At 44.1% G+C, this 17,320-nt stretch overlaps 1 protein-coding gene across 7 annotated transcripts in view; it reads right to left on the bottom strand.

The window, feature by feature from the left end:
* kdm6ba (lysine (K)-specific demethylase 6B, a) overlaps positions 1-17,320 on the bottom strand; it is a 50,547-nt gene that overhangs the window by 13,046 nt on the left and 20,181 nt on the right. For 3 of the 7 annotated variants that reach the window (XM_082526487.1, XM_082526481.1, XM_082526486.1), the window contains exons 2-3: positions 16,483-16,550; positions 265-351 (exon numbers count right to left, since the gene is read on the bottom strand). The gene's annotated coding sequence lies outside the window, so the exon portion shown is untranslated. Of the gene's footprint in view, positions 1-253; positions 352-8,368; positions 8,793-16,482; positions 16,551-17,320 lie in introns of those variants that run through there. The other 4 variants (XM_082526482.1, XM_082526484.1, XM_082526485.1 and 1 more) reach the window with 3 other exon arrangements.

Below are 17,320 nucleotides of genomic sequence, written 5' to 3'. Positions count from 1 at the left end.
CATCTTCCCTTCCTTTTCTTCCTCCCACTAACACTGGATCACGGGCTCTATATAAAGCCCAGCAGAGGATACTTCAAACACTGTACACTTTTAGCTCACGAGGAGGGTTGCTGTTCACTGACACATGAACACCACCCTCAAGGGGCGAGGGATCACGATCTGCCAGACGCTGCTGCTATGTGAAGATAGGCCGGCGTTAACTGTCAGGACTGCACTCCACGTGCTTTAAAGGAAAAGTGATACAAACACTCACGCTGTGCGCACCTTTAGAGTAGCACCGAGTTATTGATTCACAGTTGTGTTAAGTCTCAGCTTCAGCTGCCAATCATTTCTTCCGGGGTCTCCTCAATCCTGAAACACAGAGAAGGGAAAAATGTCAGCTTGTCAGGGAGAAAAACAACAACAACAACAACAACAACACGACCAGGGTAAACAACACTCTGAGTTAGCGTCTCGGTCTCAAAGCACGAGACTGAGTGAAGGTTCTCAGCATCGACTGAGAAGCTCTTTACCCCACCCCTTCTCTCTTTTGCTTCAGTGCATCATCTCCACCTGCATCATCCTCACCCTTCAGGTGATGCATGGCAGAGTGATAAAATGGGAGTGAAGAACTCTTGCTCATTCACTCGTGCTGGCAAGTAAGAGGCCCGTCTAACTCTAACAGCAAAAGCCCATAAACTCAGTCAACCATCACATGGAAAACATAGCACTGGCAAAATGTAGTAAAACTGCATTGTGGTGAAAGTAGAAAGGTTTAAATTAGAAGAAAGACAAACAAAAATACAGCTAGAGATCATCTGTGACTTCTTTTGAGAGCAAATGGGGACACGGTGGCCAGGTTGTAATTACTACTTTTATAGAGGGTGTGTGTGTGACCAAACAGCCATCTACCCTGGCTATCACATTGCTACTCAGCAGCATAGTGTTAGAAACTCAGTACTCTGTAATGAGATCGTACACATAGGCGGTAGAAACTTGTTCAAGAGCAGCTCGGGTTCTATCAGATTATACCAAAGCGATGAAATGTGGTTATAGCACCTATGGGTAAGAGTATGGTGTAGGAGAGGAGAAGCAGTGAGAGTGAGCGCGAGCATTACGCAGGTTATTTTTTGGGGAACCCCCGATGACTCAGCTCGCCTGGAAGACGGCTTACCCCAAACCGCTGGGCCTGAAACCCCGCCCCTCCGGGACACCACTTACAGTCAGGTGACCGGGGGCGTTTCTGCACCACTGCAGAAGTAACAACAGCGGGAATTTCTCTGACCGTGTGATGTCATTTCTGCTTCCTTAGAAGCGTGACGCTCGGGTAATCAGTACGTGAGTGCATGTTTAGACAAATAAGCAGGATGTGCCGATGAGATGTTCGGTAGGGGGTTTCGTGGCCGAGAGAATGATCAAACTAGTAAACCGCAACTTCAGGAGAAACGATGAGGAAAATTCTACGAAAATGTTCAGACTGATTAATCCGTAACCGTTTCACCCAAATGGAACGTTCTGCTGCCGAAGAACTCAAAGAAAGACAGGAAGCACTTTGAGAAGTTTAAATTTAAACCTTCAAGCGCTGCAGGTGTTAGCGTGATTGCTACTTGCTTTCAATTTTATTTTGCTCTAACCACAGCAAACAAAAACTACTGCGGTATCTACGGTAAAAGAAGTGAAAGCCCTTTGAGAACATCTGCATCTGTCATACGCAGCTGATAAAACTATCACTCATGACATCATTTATTGTTCAATCAAAAATCCCCTCCAGAGTACATCTTGTGGAAGTGGAATCCCCCCCCCCGCCCCCCACCCCCCGACCATCAAAGAGGTGTTCCTGTCAACACCCTGGTTATCGTAGGAAAGTTAGTTAATGTCCCCGAAACAGCAGCCCAGGGGTCGAGCGGGTACAGAACAACTCTGTGCCGTCGGCCGTCAGACAACCATTACACCCAGGAAGTCAGACAGTTAATGAAACGTTTCTCTGTGGGATCTGACAAGCAAAGCAATTTCATGGCACAGCCCAACGTCACATGCTTGTGGCTGTGCACAGGGAAGCCTGCTTCGTCGCCGATGAGCGCTGAGGGGAACAGTTTAAACTAAATCGTTACACGAGCTCCGTCTCTGTGCCACAGCCTGCCGTTTATTCACAGTCATCCCTTTATGCCTCTGCCTCAGACAAACGCGTGAGAAAAAACGAGAAAAAGACGCCAATAACGACGTCCACTGCGAAAATATCCATCTGTTAGAGTCTACTTGTTTACTTGTTTGTCCGAGGAAAGCACACGAGGCTGCTGGAACGGGAATATGAGCAATGACCAAGGACGAGGGCTTGACGAGGTAAAAGCAGGCAGCTGGGGAGCCGTTTACTGTCTGAGTAAATTCACTGCAGAGCCATTCTGATAAGAAATGACCAGATAAAACTGGGAGAAGTGGCAGATAATAGAAAGAAAACGAGTTAGAAAAGAGCTCTGGCAGCAGTCAGTCTCCCATCAAGCATGGCGGCAAGGCCATGCATGGTCTTCTCTCTCTTCTTGTTCCTTCCTCCCGCAGCTTTACTCCACTTGGCCATTACATAATCAGTCCCAGATAGAGATCGTGTTCTGGAGGAAACACCATGCATTTCTCTCTCTCTCTCACACACACACGTAGCCCCTGCATCCGTCCTCCCCCGCCCCGTTGCCAGGCTCCCTGTGTCTACATGTACTGTATTTATTTGTTTGTGCGTGCACTAACGTCAGTGCATGCTGTTCCAAGATGATGATGATGTGGGCTAACTTTATCACGTCTGCATCTTTACACACACACAGAATTAGAAGATGATGTGCCAGCCAGCGCGCACAAGGCAGTGCAGTTCAGCTGAGGACACGGCAAAGCAAACGGTTTCTGCAGAAAACCAGAAGGAGCTGACCTTTGTGGCGGAGTGTTCACAACAACAACACACACACACACAACTCTGGACTGAGAAAACACTGTGCTGAGCTGACCCTTAACCCACTGCCTCATTCACTTAAGCCTGTGCCGAGCAACAATTCAGGTAAAGCTCACAGTTGCTTTCTTCCGTGCGTACTCCCACACATCTGCTCGACATTGAGGCCGTGACAGAGAGGCAGTAGGAGCATCTGTGGAGGCAAAGTCTTCATATTTAAACTGTGTTGGCTTGAAGTTGCTTCCAATGTAAACATTTATTAAACAACAGGGACAATCATCAGGTTAGCAGCAACCACGAACGAATCATTATCTCGTTCTGGCTGTCAGTGGTCAGCCTGTCAGTTTGTTGTTCGGCTCCTCAACGCTACTTTTTCCATTAATTTTGGTGGTCTTGACCTCATTCAGGAGATGAGAGATGATTACAGTTAGACTACGTTTTTATCTCTTGGTGAAAAAAGAAGCACAAATTGCAACCGGAGTGTGTAGGTGGAAAAAAAAGAAAAGAAAGGAAGGAAGAAAACAAGAGGTCCTTTTATTTTCCTGTGACATCCTGTGACTGACAACTTACGACAGTTACAGTGGTGCACAAATCATACAAAAGAGACCAGTTGCACTTGTGTGTAAGTGACGTTTAAAGAGAAGAGGAAGAGAGCTCTAAGGGGAGAGGAAACTGTCGTCACAACCACAGGAAGTGGGCCTCCCTGAGGGGGCGTGTGTACAAATGTGTGAGGGAGAAAAATCGAGCTTTGGGGAAGGGTTTTGGTTCTTTTTAAAAACCATGAGGCTTCCTGTTAAAAAGATAACTCGGAGCGTTTTAGAGTGTGTGCAATAAATGACTTTCTTATGTGACTAATACGAGCAGATGTGAAATAAGCAGGGTCAGCTCGCCACTGCAGGTTCCTAAAAATACACCTCAGACACACAGTCATCCTGTGCGACGGCACGTGTGTCCAACTCATGACTCACACCAGCCACTTCAACAAAAACAAGCGACATAACTGACTTTACTCTGATCTGCTGCTCAAGTGAAAAGCCTGATCGCGCTCTCAGGCTTCTGGTAAAAGTGAGTGACAAACAGGTGATGGGAGAATGGGCGTCTGTGTCACTTGTGCTTTTCGGCTTCTTTTTCACAGAAACTCTAGAGTTTCAGAGGAAACTACAGACTTCTGTGCATGTCAGCGGAGAATCGGAAAGAAAACAAGAAACACCAAAAAAAAGAGGGATGACTCAACACCTCTGAAGGACAAAGCCGAAATCTTAGAAGCGACGGCGGCTCGATTCTCGCACATGAGCAACCTCAGAAGTCCCCCAACTTTTCTTTCTGCTTCTCTTGAGTGAGGCTTTTCTATAACCAGTGTAAGAAAAGCTCTGGACAAACACAGCTGCACGTGTGAAAATAGTCTAAAAATCCCCCTCCCCCATTCTCCAGGTACGTCTAGTCCACATCCAGGGCTGACACACTCAAACACACAGACGCTCAGAAATACACCAAACAAGACTAGAGACAGCTTCCTTGGCAACAGTTACCAGGGGAACTAGTCGCGTCTTAACCAACAGTTATTGAAGTAAGCTGGCGAGTCTGACATAGAGAGACGGGTTTTATGAGAGGGCTTTACTAACCAACATGTTTCCTGAAACACAAGGCAGACTTGACCTCACACCATCCCCATCCTCTTCCTCACTGGACTCACATTGTGTTTTACTGGCAGTCTGTGTGTGTGAATAACACTTAGCAACGTGTGTGTGTGTGTGTGCATGTGTAGTCATATCCTTATGCGGACCAAAATCCCAGTCCCCACGAGTTTGAAGGCATTTTTGAGACTCAAAATGTGGTTTTAGTGCCAGAGTTATGTTCAGAGTAAGTGGCATGATGTCAATTAGATGTCCCAGCAAGACATGAATACCCGACATGTGTGTGTGTGTGCGAGAGAGAGAGTTGCAGCTAATCAGAGATAATGACAGCATGTGTGCAGATGGTCAGCACGCCGTTGTTTTTACAGTGGGTGTAATTACGATCATTTTGACTTTATCAGAACAACCGTGACACAGGCAGAGCAGCTTTGTTATGACGTTTGTTCGTTTAGACCAGAGAACATCCAAGGCCTGTTTATAGATTCTCCAAATACCACAGCTGCTGATCTTGTAGGGTTTTTTCCCCCTTCATGAATCTCTCCCTACTCACCGGCTGACTTATCAGCTATTCTCCCAGCGTGGGTAAATGCAGTCACAGGAGGTGAGGCGAGGTACCAAAGGAAGGAAGAAAATTCTTTCCAAGTTGTGAGAGCCTGTTTAACTTTAGCTATGAGTCACACACACACACACACTGTAGGTTCAAACACAGCCCTTCCACTGTGGCATCATCGCTGATGGCAAAGGGCCAGAGATAACAGAGAGTGAACTCAGAGGGAAAACTTTCTCCTCACTCTCACTGGCTTTAAAATAGTAGTAGAACAGGAACACCCCCTTTCTCCTGTAGAAAAGCTTTCAACTTTGCAAATGCTAAAAGCTAACGTAAAAGTGTTTAACATTAGTGTGGTGCATCTGAACCCCTGCCTGCTCAAGTAAAAAAATAAATAACTAAATAAATTTCAGTTCACTCCTTCAGATTGCGAAATGTATTACACAGAGGATCTATTTTTCCCAAGTGCCCTCAGATCACATCACAGCGTAATATAAATGTCCAGTACAGCAAACAATCGATGTCCATGGTTTGTGTGTGGCCGGTGACATACCGGAGCCCTGCTGGTTTGTAGAAACTAATGAGAAAGAAGTAGCAGGGATAATGAATGCCGTATTTCAAAAGCTAAAAAGCCAATTATCGTCCATAAAGTGCCGCTGGCATATGCATTTAGAAAGTTCAGTTGTGTCTATTCCAGTTTTTTTTGCTTGTTTTACTGCCAATTATTGTAATTTTGCCTCATTTAAAGCTCATGTTTTATATGACTCTTTTCACCAAATTGATTTTCCCCCCTTTTTCATACCCGACAGACATGCATAATAACTTTTACCATATGCTGGACTCTACAGAAGACAATATGGTTGTTGTTTTTGGGCCCCCGCTGCCAATTTTGGCAGACCTTGATCCCCAGCAGTCTGTCTCTGAAGGCATAGTGGAATTCCACACTTGCCTGACTAAGATATTGCCTCCAGCTGCTCCCCCAGCAAAGTCTTAAAGCCCTTCTTCCTTCAGTCAGTAAATCCTTATCAGCGTGCACCTTTTAAAACGCTGCATGGACAGGCGATCAGCTCATGCACTGAAAATTAGCTCTGTGCAACCACCCCCCCGGCTATATGTGATGTCATCATGTTTATTACATAGAGGGTGTGCGTGGGGTCAGTTGAGGTGAACAGGATGCCTTCCTTTAAACGTTGAAATGAAACGATGGGCAAATTCCAGCCAGCACATGGAGCAAGTCCAGATTTAATCGGCTGAACTGTCGGGGTGTGTTTGACAAACTGATCATCGGCAGAGCAGACGCTGTTCTGAAAACACACACAAAGCCCTCTCTCGACTCCTCTTTTACGTTTTACTCCACCTCTCTCGTTCTGCGTTGCTCTCTGAAAGAGAAACTACACCCTTTACTGGAACGGTTTCAACGTTGTGGTGTCGCACAGATGTTTCGCTGCCACATTCGATCACTGACCTCAACAGTTTCACTCTGAAAAACTTGTAACTTGATTATATTCGTTTTGTGTAACGGGTGACAAAAAATGGTTGATGCGCAGCACCCACCATCTGACAGACAGTGTTAACTGGCAGGAGTAGCTGAGTAATCACTTCAAGCCAGCCTACTGACCCATTTCCAATGCCAGGCACATGTACAAAGGAAAAAAATCATAGTGAACTAGTTACATCTGTATCAGGGTTACTTATGGAGAAAAAGGAGAGTGCTGTGGGTGGGATTGGGTGAAAAGCTCTAATAATTTGCTCTTCTTACTGAGGTTTTAATGACTCAACCGCTGCTGTTGAGCTTCTTTCCACTGTCACGTCTGTTTCCTGACGCGTGTGTATCGCTTTAATAATCGTCCATGTTCGTCATCAAGTCATAGTAAAATAGGCGGCGCTTGTTCATTCACACATACACACGCACTCCTGTTGAGAGCACTGGAGGAAAGGGGCGGGGCTTGAAGCAGCAGCACACAGTCGGCACGGCGTGTTAGAAGCGAGGTGGAGCTTTAACTTTTTTTTACTACCCCGACATGAAAAGGTGAGACAAAACACGCTGCTGTTTCCATGCCAATCAATCTGATCGATCGGAAGTGAACCTTCAAAGGGATTCGTTTTTGTTTTCTCAGCGATCCCCTGCCAGCACGCTCCTCCTTCTGATCTCCCCTCGTTTATTGCGGGCAATAAAATGACAAATGAGCGACACGACCAGCCACAAATTCTCACCAACTGCCTTCTCCTGACTAAAAAAAAAAAAGTGTGTAAAGTCTGTGGGTGGTGATGCAATAGCTCATTATGATACTTCAAACGCTTGCAACCACTCCTCCAAACGAGTTAACTGGGTCGTTATTTTGATGTAAGGCGGCCAAGGCGCACGTATACGCACGGGCCAGACGCAGAGAGACTTTAGTGGACTATCTGACCCTGAAACTCAGACTTTAAGGTCAGCACCCATCCCCTCGAAAAAAAAACAGAGGTGATGCAAATCACTTCCTTTCAATCAAGCTCTTTGTGTGCGTAACTATGACTGGAGGGTGATTTTGGGGGTTGGGGGAGGCAGCTATCCATTCACTTTATACGGCTGCCGACCTCGGTGATCCTGCCCACCCCCCTCTCCAACACACAGACACACAATGGCGTGAGATCTCATTACACAAGCAGTTTTCTGTCCTCTAACTCCCCTTCCCCTTTTCCAGCCACGGCATGATCATGAGTTTTCAAGGCAACGCGAAACGGAACTAGGACCGTGGTCGCGTTACCGTGGATGGAGCTGTCATCACACACTGTCTGCACGCACAGACTAGCTTCAGGACAAAAGTTGGGGAAGTAGGTTTCGTGTTAAGTACAAAAAAACCGCAGATTCCCATCCTATCGCCAATTTAGCAGAAATAAGCCCACGTGCGCCGAATGATTAACCGGGTCCGGTAAAGACGCTCAAACGTGAATATGACGAAAACAATTCGGCGAACTGAGACCCAGCCTACACGCGTGGGATTAAAGGGAGCCACCCGTGGTTGAGAAAAACACAGCGAAATTCCCCCACCTCATCGATTACACACGATCGACAGTTCCACTCAGCCAGTTCCGATAATGCGCTCATTGTTCCGAATCAATCAATGGATCAGTAGCCGAACATGACAGTACGGCTATGGTATCGCCCAGTGATGCCACACGAGGCTATTTCATAGTAAACTTTCTTTTCACCCCCCAAAACCCACCCTCATTACAACCAAAACAAAGTCGCCTGGACTTTTAAATCCCCCTCCTCCTCCCACCAGCCCCGGCACTCACCGGTCACAGCAGAGCTTCCAACAGTCGCAGCAGAAGGGAAATAAATTGTTGAATGAAATATGAATGAAGTATCCGGGTCCTCGCTGTCAGTCACAGCAGCCTTTTACACTCGCTGTGTTTGGAAGTTTAGAGCTCCGAGTGTGCATAGAAACTCGAACAGCCGGCAGAGCAGCTACAGTCCTATAATCCCTGTCGGTCTCTATCGTTTCCTTTCCCAATAAAAAACAGAACAAAAAAACCGAAACTTGAGCCTCCTGACAGCAGGAGAGCGTCTCCGGTGTCCGTGATGGGCTCGTTCAGATATTTTACTCCGTGTCTGATGGCTGTCTCTGCTGTCAAGCCCCAGCTCCGCTCGCACGGCTCTCCGTGTTTCTCTCCGCGTCAAAGAAGCTCTCTCACTGAAGCTGACGGGCACAGCTCGTATTGCGCTGAGCTGTGTTTAAAGAGAACGTGACGTCAATCCCCGCCCCCGGAATCCCAGGGTAAGCTCGCGTTAGATCCGACTGCCGGTACCGGGCCCGTTTATTTCTCTTTGTACCTTTTTATTTTTAACTCCGGAGGGTTTTTTTTTCTTCAGGCAGACTCGTGACCAGCGCTTGGACTCCAGCACAGCCAGCAGCTATTTCTCTGCCTCGGTCTATTTCTGGACGAGGAAGCGCCCCTCACTTCATATTACCCACAGGAAGACAGACTATCGCAGTGTTTTAGTCTGAGTACATTTTTGCCTGTGACTTGGATTTCTTGTACATCCATAATAAGAAAACTACTGGCCTCACAGATCCACTGCTGAAAGGATAGAATGGTTTCTTCTCTTTGGGCAACTTGCACATTGTTACAGTGAGAACAGACAGTCTGTTACGTTAGACTCAACAGTTTTCTAAAATGATACAGCCTGCCCTCAACCTGACTAGAATACACTATTTATTAATAACACAGTTACAAAGATGGTAAACATGTAATAAGTGCTCAGTAAACTTTAAATTTGTGGTATTTGGTTCAGATTTTATGTACCAGGTTAGATCCCTTCTTTTTCCTTCAAAACTGCTGCAAACTGCAACCTCAGGTTCCTGTTCCAGCTGACAGGAGTGGCACCCAGTGTGGTCTTGTGCTGCTGCAGGCCATCGGCTTCAAGTTTCAATGTGTTGTGCATTCAGAGATGCTCTTCTGCATACCTTGCTTGTAGCAAGTGACTTATTGTTGCCTTCCTGTCAGCTCTAAGAAGATTGGCCATTCTCCTTTAATTTCAGACATCAAATGAGGAATTTTCACACAGAGAAGTGCAGCTCACTGGCAGGGGCTGAGGTAGAGAAATTCCCTTAGGGTGGCAAAATCAACCCTTTTAAAAAACCCACATATGCAGGTATTGCATATAGTTAAAACGATTCAAATAAAGTATACACATTTCATATAACTACCCTCTAGATCTGCCCCTGCTCACTGGCTATTTGCTCTTTTTCAGACTATTCTCTGTACTTTGGGTATGTGGTAGATTGGTAGTTTGTAAAGCAGTCAGAGCAGCCTGTCTGGCACTAACAATTGCATTTCCTAACCATCTACTTCATCAGGTCATCTTGACCATAAATGGCTGATTAGATATTCACATTAGCATACAGTTGAATGTGTGTAACTACTGAGTGGCCAGTGATTGAATGCTCTTGTGCTTTGAGTTATTTAGTGAAGGTGGGCAATGTCTTCATTATGAGATGTGAGGTTTGTGCTTTAGATAGCTACATAAATATAGCATAAATGTGTTTATAGCGTGGAAGGTCTGTGGATGGACCTGATGTGGTGCTTATAGATATGTTAGATGTACAGAGTGTTTTATGGCTCAATAATATAGAACTACTGTATTTTTTATTTGTTGAAACATAGTTCTCATGGCTTTGCCATATAAAACCTTGACTTATGAGTTTAATATATTTCTTGGTTGTGCCTACTAGATGACAGTGATTTGACTGTGTGCACAGACAGCACAAGAATTATATGCCACGTGCTCAAAGGTAGCCAAACAAGACTTTGAAAACTACAAACAGGTCTCTCCAAGGCCGGAAACATTTGTTCCAGCCATTCCTTGCCAAAGCAACCATCCTGTTCTCTATAATAATGCCAAAGAGCCACACTGGTGCAACCAACAGTATGCATCACAAACCCAACAAACACACACAGGTTATATTTAGAAAGCACTGCCTCAGCAGGATAACAGGAGGCAAAATTAGTTGCCGCAGGGAGGACGGGAGTGTGTCATGGATGATGCTAAGACGATGACTTATGGATACACGCGCACACAGTTTATTTATGGTCGGAACAATTCTAAAAAGAGAACAGACTACAAACAAACAAACAAACAAACAATAAAATCTGAACATTGTGAAACCACTCCTAGCCTCGGTGCAAATCGCTGAGGCTACACTGTAAATTCTAATTAATAAGCCTTAACCTCAACCAATGGCCTTAAAATAGTAAATAATTATTACTCAGCTTTTTTGAGTGCTTCAGAAATCAATAATTTTAAAAAAAGACCTAAAGATACAAGTGAAACTTTTTCATAACATAATACATGTACATCTACTAAGCTGTCCCTGTTCACACATAATAAGTCAGAAATCATCATTTGGTTTCACATGTGATGATTTTAAGACGTTTATTTAGTTGCATTCAAGTTCTAAAAACTTGTACCTTTAAAAGTGTGCAGGTTTGACAGAAGTCTCTTCTTTTCTGTCTTAATCTAAGCGTTAGTCTTCAGATAAATATGAAAGTGTTTTTCACAGCTTCAGGGAAAGTACTCTGGGGAGGTTCTTGGGATCATCCATTAAAATATCTCTCTCAGAAATACGGTCAGTCGTGTCCGTGTCAGGGTGGAGAGGATTTGATGAGACGGGCGCAGCTACATCAGTGACAGTCAGCAGCATTAACAGACCCCAGGCCTCTTCATTCTCACAAGCCTCTTTAAAAGCAACCAAACAACTTCCACTGTGTACTATTTAGATTCTTAGAACTCTGACTCAAAACAGGGCGAGTTCATCGACATCCAAATAGGAACAAGGAAATAGTTTCAGCCATGCAAGCTCAGTATTATAACGAGTGAACATCCTACAGAGAGGTCAGTACTTATAGAAACAACCATGTATCTACAAATGATATTTAAATCCTTAGAGTCAAATATGATGATTCATTAACCAGCCAGCGTGGCTGTAACAAGCTTCATGTAGAGTTGCCTCTGTAGCTGACACTATCAGTACTGTCAGTATTTGCATGGAGTTCACCTGCTGTAACACCTGGAGGGCCAAACTGCATTCACTGTGTCAACCTCGGCAAGTTGACACAGATAAAAGCCATTTATCATTAAATATTGTCGGCTGCACTGAGAAACAAAGTTAAACACTTATTGCAAGTTTAATAACTTACCTTACTGTTCCTTAAAAGATAAAAAGAGCCATAAAAATGGGCAAAATTCAAGCACAAGCTTGAATTGGTGCTAGCCAGCCCTGCAGAACCTTTTCGTATTCTTCGTTTCGTATTTAGTGGTAAGTCCAATAAAATCACGGCAAAGATACAAATTTCGGTGACCGGTACATTGCTTACACTGTATGTGACATGTGAAACAAAGACAAACAGAATGTAACATCGGATTTGGATGAACATTCAGTATTCGCTCGTCTGCCTTCACATGCATACGAACTTGAGAGCATCCCATTCTCCCACACTTTGCAGCTACAACAGCTTCAAATCTTCTGGGAAGGCTTTCCACAAAGTTTAGGAATATGTTTATGGGAATTTTTGACCCATCCAGAAGCGGATTTGGGAGGTCAGATATTGACATCTTCTTCTTTTTGGCAGACTTGACACAATGTAGCGCCAAGTCTGTTTCCTCCTACTGGTGGAACAATGTAATTGTTTCCTTTGCTTCAGCTCTTTTGCTTTATGTTAACGTCACTCGAAGCAATAAGTAAAAAGTAAACATTTTCTCCGTACAATTAACAGTAACCTCATAAAATCTAGTGAAAAGTATATTTTTATTAATTAAAGTAAAGTTGGCTAATTTATGTAGGTCAGGAAAACTTCTGGAATTTACAGTATATCAGTCTCCTGCTGCCTGTTCCATTTTCCTAACACAACGTTAAATGAGTGGAAGCATTTTTGTTTTTATTAGCTCGCAGTGAAAAGTGACAAGAAGAGAAAGTGTGTGCTAGATTCAAGCCCCTGGTGAAGTAAGTGCATGGCATGTGCTGCGTGTCCTACCGGGTGGATCTAGATGTCTATTGTGAAGTGACAAAGACTGTTCAATAATGTGTTTTGTGTTGAAAACGGGGAGGGACACAGCACAGAGGGGGTCTTTATGGTACTTGAAGGCAGTGGTGCTTATATGGATGGATTGTTTTTCTTAAAGCCTGTGTTTATGGTACGTACAGTACTGTGCAAGGAGCTTGGAAGCATTAATGGCTGCACCAAGAATAGCAGTAAGGGTCCACACCAAAGTTCACATCAATAATGTCCAATTACATATTAATTATACATCTGATGTGATGAAACACATTTTAGCATGTCTTTTGGATGCTACTAAGGCTTGTACTGCTCCAGTTGTAAATGATCCACCACAGAGTACTGAATTATACATTATCTGTTCACAATTACAGTGGTTAAAGTTGACTAAATGCTATTTATTTAGCTCAACAGGGATGCCTCTTTAAGTCCAGCCACAGAGTGGCCAATGTTGCCTTACAGAAAGAAGGTTCCTGGTTCAAACCCTCTCTGTGTGGAGTCTGTTGGCCATGGATGTGTGCTAGATAAAGCACTCTGAATGGTCAGTAAGACTAGAAGCACCATATAAACCCCAGCCATTCCTCTTTAAGGAAATATTGTGCTGTTGGGGGTTTTTGTTGTGTTTTTTTGGACTGGTGAGTCTGCTTTCTCATATTGCTCCTAGTGTGAGATTAGTACAGTACTCTATTCTATTACAGTGTGTTTACTGTCTAAAGTGTTGTTTCGAGTGAGTGCACACCAAAGAGTGCGGTGAGAGAACATCATCCTGCAAAAGTGAACAGGAAGAGGACTGCTGATTGATGTGGGCACGGGTGGGACTTTAGTGTGCCACACACACTGCCCCTGCACAAACACAGTTTCCCCCAGCTGCTCCTCTCATACATGCACCCATATAATAAGAGTTTGAAAAGATTAAATATATATGAGCTGAATTCCCATACTTCTTCTCCCACAACAAGTGAAGCTGAGGAATTACAGCTTGTCCCAGGGTCCCGTGTGTGTGTGTGTTTGTGTGTGTGTGTGTGTGTGTGTGTGTGTGTGTGTGTGTGTGTGTGTGTGTGTGTGTGTGGTAGGAGGGGACAATAAAGAAAAAAAAAGCAAAGCACTGTTTTTGCAGCTCTGGTACAAGGCTAACAATCATGTGTTTATGTGTGTGGAAGAAATGCAGGCATGTGTGCATGTGTGAGACTTTGTGTGTGTAATTAAAGAGATCAGGGATGGGGACGGAGCAGTTCTCACACTCCAAATATATACAGCACCTACTTTATGGGTGTGAGACCCCAAATTCCTGTCATGCCAGCCACACGCATGCAAGCATGTTTGAAAAATAAACAGCTTATAACAGTGACGGGGTCTAGAAAGAAAGTTTGAGAGTAGCAAGTGAAGTTATGCGTCTGTGTGTGAGGGTGTGTGAGCCTGGGTGTAGGAGACTGTGTCCCTGGTACAGATGGTACTTTTCAGCCTCTGATATGTAGGATTGTGTGTGGGACTGTGCGCGCGTATGTCCGTGTGTACATGTGGCATAACGTGAGTCAGCTTTTGGGTACAGCGAGAGACCCACAGACACTATAATAATCACCTCCACGCACACTCACACTGCGAGGAGACAGAGAGCCACACAGGCAGTCAGACTGAGAGACTGCCTAAGCACACCCACATATAGCTGGCTGAATGGAGCGCTGCAGCCCTGATAATTAGGGCCTTTACTCGAGGAGAGAGCGACTGATAGGGAGCCCCGGTTTTTCCCTTAGTTCCCCAAACAACCAGCTAATCCCAACTGTGGTGCTATGATAAGCTAAGAACTCCAGTCGTGCTTAATATACTCACCCTCCCCCCAAAGTTATACTCGGTGAAAAGTAAAGGAGCTTACAAAGTTAGGAGCGCATGTAAAGGAATACATTTTCAGCAGATTGTCCCAACTAGTCAATTTCCTATCATGGAGACTAAGGCTAAGCCACATGTCCCTGCAGATAACTTTGCTTTGATGTTTGCTGCTAAAACTCACACACTGCACTACAACATTGAGTTTAACCAGACAGCAACCGTCCAGTGGTGTAAAAATGAGCGTGCAGCAGCAGCAGTGACATTATAATGTGATTACAACACGGGGTAACCGGGGAGGTTTTGTTGAAGGTTACATAGCGTAAAGCAATACGACATTTACATCATAACCCAAACTGCTTTGGAGGTTGGGAAAAGTTTTCGGTAAATGAAACTGTCAGTGAGATACGGAGAATTTTGCTAATCACAGCTTCCTCGCTGATTGCTAACAGAATGAAAAACGAAATCGTTGATCTCTCGCTCTCTAATGTGGTTTTGATATGAGCTGAATGGCTGAGTCAGCAACTTTTACAGAGCATGCACGTTCAGCACTTACGGCACACACAAAGTTCAAAAGCATAAAAAGGTGTTTGCGTGTATGAGAAATCATAAAAGAGGAGTAATCCACTGACACCCGTGACTTTGCAACTCACCTCCTTCATAATTAATGATTGTGTGTGTGTGTGTGTCTAATGTGCACTCCTACTGCTCTCTTACTCACTCTTTTCACACATCGACCTACTCCTCTACCTGCCTCACCTACTTACCCTAATTTTTTATAGCCTTTATCTGTTACATAACTGGGTAAAGTCAGTTAAATGCTGAGGTCACAAAGCAGAGTATAGTTTATGAAGGACAGCTGTAGTATATTTTACAACATTGTGAAAAAGTCTTGAGCAACGCTTCATTTCTTTATATTTATTTAAAACTTGGCAATAAAAGTGATTCTGATTTTGTTCTGTTCTCTGTCGAGATGATCCCACATTGCTTCTAAAAACATCGGGTATACTTTTACTGCATTGGGAGTGTTTTGGGGATCACTGTCATGCTGAGAAATGAAGCCCTTTTCAGTCACACAGTTTTCATATTGCTTTGGATGGTGGATCAAAATCTGATGGTTCTTTTCTGTGTTTATAATTCCATCGATTTTGACAAGATCCCCAACACCGCAGGCTGAAATGCAAATCCAAAACACGACAGAGCCTCCACCGAGTTTTACAGATGGCTGTCTGCACTCAGTGTCATATCGCTTCTCTGGCCAAACTTGGATTCTTCAGTTCATAAGACCTGTTGCCACTTTTCAATCCAGTTTTTGCGTAATTTTGCATAACTCAGCCCTTTCTTCCTGTTTCTCTTCCTTTGTCCATGGTCACAAAGAATGGCTTCTTGGCAGCCACTTTTCCCCTGACACCATTTCTGATGAGGCTTCAGTGAACATTAGATGGATCAAATGAAGGGCCACATGCATCTCTGAGGTCCTCTTGTCAGGATTTGTCTTTGTTTCTTAAAGGCATGACTTTAAGATGCTGTTTTAGGCCCTGCCACTGCCTGTCCGTTTGTCCCCTGCTTGTCCAATTTCCTCAAATTTTTCAAAAAAAACACTGCACATCAAGTTGATATATCCCCAGTTTTTGGCTAATAGCTGTTTCAATATCACCTTGTTGGTGCAGAAATATAATTTTTATCTTATGTTTCACTTTTTTTGGAAAGTCAACGAAAGAAAAGGTGCATTTTTATTTTCTTTTTATTTTCTTAAATGATTCATAGTTTAGTGTTAAGTGGCTTACAAATATATGTGTATATATATATATATATAAACTGAATGATCTTCGGAAAGCATGGAAAGCTATTGCACAAGACCACTTCAGAAATGAAAACAGAGCCTGGCTCCTAGGAAGCAAAGTATGAAGAAATGCGGGGTGGCTCAAGACTTTTGCACAGTACTGTACTTAGTACTGCTTGGTTATGTGAAAACTGGCACCAAGTTAGAAACTGTGGATCAGAGAAGAAAGTATATGTTTAAAGAGTCCTACCTTGAGATCAGAGGTGATGTAGTCCCTCTTTTTTAGCATCCACCGGACACCATGACACCTCTCAGCTCCTGAAACCACAACGGGGGGACCACGAGTCAGTCTGGTGTCAACATTAATAATGTTATCAGGAATATGGAGCTGGACACTTCATTTGCTCAAAAGAGAATTTTGACAAATAAATAAATAAATCACTGTCATTTTAAGACTTTACTCCCAAAATGAATTTAGTCTCCCCCCCCGAGAGCAGCAATGTGATTCTATTTTCACCTACTGTCAAAACTAGGTTAAACACATGTGACATTCCAGTGTGAGTTGAATCAGCGGTCATCATTTCATCAGCTCTTTAGCTGAAGAACTGGAAAAATGAAAACTGTTCTCCTGCTAAAGGCAAACTCACAGTGCTCACTCTTTATTCTCTGCACCTGTCTTAATTATGCACGCGTGACGTTTGCTGAATGTTCTGTGGTCATCGTGTCGATGTGTCATTCTGCGGCTGATAAACCACAGTGTGAGAGTGTCAGCCAAAATGCACAGCAGGGCCGGGACCAGCGCTGTGGCCATCTGTGTGTGTGTTCCTCATGTGCCGCCTGTTCAGTGATTCACAGTGTCACTGCTGGGCCACATGACTGAGAACAGGTGGCACTCTGGTTCACCTCCCCACCCCCAGCACACACACACACACACACACCTCCACATACACCCTGAGAACACAGAGCACCTGCAATGTGCTCAAACACTAAACAGGCATGACTGTACACAACGCACACACATTCTGTCTTTTTTGTATACTCAGATCCACAAAACGGACTAAATACCCCCTCTTTTAACAAATGGCTGT

Source organism: Aulonocara stuartgranti (genome assembly GCF_965226115.1).
Source record: "Aulonocara stuartgranti genome assembly, chromosome: 3".
Classification (NCBI taxonomy): domain Eukaryota; kingdom Metazoa; phylum Chordata; class Actinopteri; order Cichliformes; family Cichlidae; genus Aulonocara; species Aulonocara stuartgranti.
The sequence above is the reverse complement of the archived record's forward strand: the minus strand, read 5'-3'. Positions and strand labels throughout refer to the sequence as shown.